The sequence below is a fragment of the Sciurus carolinensis genome (genome assembly GCF_902686445.1).
Source record: "Sciurus carolinensis chromosome 19 unlocalized genomic scaffold, mSciCar1.2 SUPER_34, whole genome shotgun sequence".
NCBI lineage: Eukaryota > Metazoa > Chordata > Mammalia > Rodentia > Sciuridae > Sciurus > Sciurus carolinensis.
This window is the reverse complement of record NW_025920112.1, coordinates 4,832,816-4,836,489: the sequence shown is the minus strand read 5'-3', so window position 1 is coordinate 4,836,489 and position 3,674 is coordinate 4,832,816. Positions and strand designations below refer to the sequence as shown.

Here is a 3,674-nt window from a genome sequence, read left to right as displayed (position 1 = left end):
TATAACAGGCAAAGAGTAGAGGATGACCAGCTAAAGATAGTATGGAAAATGCCAGAAAAAGAAAAGAAGACAGCAGAACAATATCCCTTATGAGAACATAGAAAACATTTTCAAAAAAATCTTTCTAAACAAAGCATATCTACCAAGAGCACATCAACAGGATTATAAACCATGTTCATATGGAACCTTTCCCAGCATGCAATGGAGCCTCAACAATCACCAGTAAATTCCCCATTGTGTTAACAGTGTGAAGGTCAAAATGCCCATCAATGCACATGCAGATTTTTAAAATGCTGGTGGATACATATAAAGGAATCTCATTCATCTCTTAATGTAATGATAAATGTGATAAATGCTACAATGTGCACTAGTTTGAAAAACATCAGACTCAGCCCAGTCATAAAAAAGAGCACATATTGAATCATTCTAGTCATACAAAGTAATCAGGGCCTATAAATTCAAACATGGTCTGATCGAGTTCTGACTCTCAGGGGTCATAGTGGCAGCAGCAGATGTTGGCATCTGAGCTACTGAGTGTGGTTCCTTGGGGTTCCACCTTTGGAGATTTCCTTTGGGGCACCACAGGCAGCAAACCAATATGGTTTATGAGTGAAAACATGATGAGCAAGGGCTTCAGCAAATCCTGCCACTGCTGAAGAAGTCCCAGTCCCTAGACACAACCCTCCAGAGTACCATGCGAAAATGACCTTTTCATCCATGTTCTTTTAAGCCCCCAAAATTTAATCCTGTTTTAAAAATTGCCTACTTTCATTGTCAATAAGCAGCAAACTATTTAATATGGAATTCAGTTACACAAGGAAGTTTCCTTAATTAGAATTTGTTCTAGAAACTGTAAGGACTCAATCAATATTCAGATTTTAACAACATCCTGATTTTTGTTCATACAACATTAAAATTGGAATGTGAACCCACAAGATTATTGAGTGGCTTCTTTCTGAAGAATAATGTGAAAGTGCATTTTCCAAACCTCCCAAATGTGTGACAGACTTTATTAAAGGTGAATGCTTAAATAATATCGGTGACACCTCTCCTTTATCAGAGCCACTGATATTGACTATAGTCATCGCCTCCCAGGGAGAATTTCAGAATTGGTCTGACCGGTTACCAAAACTTTGTAGTCTATTGATTTTGAAATCACAACATCTGTAAGCAAGCATTTGGGGCCCTTCAGAAGATATGTAAAGTTCTGCTGATATATTAGATAGTGAACTTTCAGATCACACTGTCAACCTCATCATTCCCAAATGTTTACAGTTCTTCAAGCACAGTAGCCCCCATATAAGCTTTTATGCTCTTGCATGTGTCTCTCAGTTTATCTTTAGTAGGATTCAAGCTCTGATGTTGCACATTGATTCTTTTATTGAAATCTCTTTGCAATGCCTGGTGATGAGGAACCAAAGGTACAAATCATGTGTGCTGGGCTCTTGTGATCTTGCCTGAAGATTGAATGGATTGCCTGCTTCCTCATGTGAATAATGTCATTGAATACATGCTACAGAGGACTCAAGATCAAGATGAAAATGTGGATTTTCCATCCTATAAATTGTGACTTACTTCGGCTGAGCAGCCAATATGCAAAGATGTACTTATGAGGTATTTTTCTAAATTGATTCCTGTGTTAGTGAACGACATGAAGTACTCAGATACAGATATGCTGCTCAAGGGTGATGTTGAAGAAGATGAAATATTTCCTGATAATGAACAGGTTATAAGACAACAGTTTTATTGATCAAGGTCTGTGGCTCAGCAGCATGATGAACAAGGGATTGAAGGGGAATATGATGATGATGATGGTGATGAAATTGATGATAATGATACAATTTCTGACTGAGATCTAAGAAAATGTTGTGCTGCTACACTTGATATTCTTGCAAATGTGTATTGTGATGAGCTATTGTCACATATCTTGACCCTTCTGAAACAATTGCTTTTTGTTCATGGATGTGACATTGAAAAATGAGGCATCTTGATTTTTGAAGCAATTGCTGAAGGTTGTATGCAGGGCATGATTCCATAGTTGCCTGAGCTTATTCCTCCTCTTATTCTGTTCCTCTATGATGAAAAGTCCCTTGTGCATTTCATAACATGCTGCACACTTAGCCTCTTGCACACTGGGTAGTCAGCCAGCCACCAGACACATACCTGGAGCCATTAATGACAGAGTTGCTAAAGCATATCCTGGATGGGAACAGAGACTAGGAGGTGTGCAGTGCCTTTGATATCCTAGAAGAGGAGGCTTGTACAAAACATGCTCCTTACTTTGCTTATATGCTTGATACCTGGGTATTCACATTTAGAAAATACCAACATAAGTAACTACTTATTTTTATGATGCCATAGAAATGCTAGCAGATTTAACAGAATATGATTTAAACCAACAGAACATATTCAGAAGCTAATTCCTCCACTGATCCAGAAATGGAATATTTGAGAGGATGAAAATAGAGATCTCTTTTTTTTTTCTTGAGTTCATATCTTCAGTTGCCATGGCCCTGCAGTCTTGCTTCCTTCTCTACTGTGAACCTATCACCATTGTGTGAACCAAGTATAGAAGACTCTTGCACAAGGCCTGCTGAGCAAAGCTCAACTAGTTCAATATGAGGCTCCAGGAAAATATTTTATGAGAGTGGCTACTGATTTACTCAGTGGCCTGGCTGAAGGACTTGGAGGTAACATTGAACAGCCAGTAGCCTGAAACAATTTCCTAACACTAATGCACCAGTGCATGGTGGTGAAAATGCCACAAGGTTGACAGAGTTCCTTTTCCCTATTAGGTGACCTGACTAAAGCTTGATTTCAGCATGTTAAACTTTGTATAGCCTATTTCATGCTGATATTGGGAACCTACCAAAATTCAAAGTTCATTTCAGGCTGCAACAATGCACATGAGCAACTGGAGAAATCTCCATTCAAATGGGTATAGATATGCAGCTTTACTTTCCTATTGTTGCACCAGCTTGTAGAAATCATTAACATCCTAACACACTAAAGACCTTGTTACAGAATACAGCAATAACAAGTGGTTGCCTTGGTTATATTGGGCTCAAAGGTGGCCCCCATTCTACAGCAGTTAATAAGACCCTGGTGTAGCTCTCTGAGAAACATAAGAGACAATGAAGAAAAGGACTCAGCATTCCATGGGATTTGTACCATGACCAGTTTGATTTCTAGTGGTGTAATCCAGGATTTTATACTTTCTTATGATGCTGTTTCATCTTGGATTGAACCTCAAGATGATCTCAGAGACATGTTTTGTAAGATCCTTCATGGATTTAAAAATCAAGTTGAGGGTAAACATTGGATACATTCCTCTGACCATTTTCTCTACCCTTCAAAAGTGTCTTGCAGCTTTTTATGGTGTTTAATCTAGTATGCTTAAACTGCAGTCCTCAAGAGATTGTGAGTGAGCTCCTGCACCCAGGGAACATGGTATCCTTTATGGGGGAAGCATCTACCAGTAAGGAATACAGTATATTCCCAACTGTACTGGGAGAGGCCTGAAGGGAGGTGTGACATCAGTGTATTAAGTCAGTGTTGGGAAATATTTTAACATCTGGAACCTTTGTGGGTAGAAATCTGTCTTCAATTACAACTCTGCATTCGATGTGAAGAAGCAAAAAAAAAAAAAAAACTATTCAGTCTATTCACAAAAC

General features: G+C 38.7%; 1 pseudogene; it reads left to right on the top strand.

The window, feature by feature from the left end:
* The first annotated feature begins 598 nt into the window (after nucleotides 1–598).
* Nucleotides 599–3,386, top strand: LOC124973428 (transportin-1-like; annotated as a pseudogene).
* The last annotated feature ends 288 nt before the right edge of the window (nucleotides 3,387–3,674 follow it).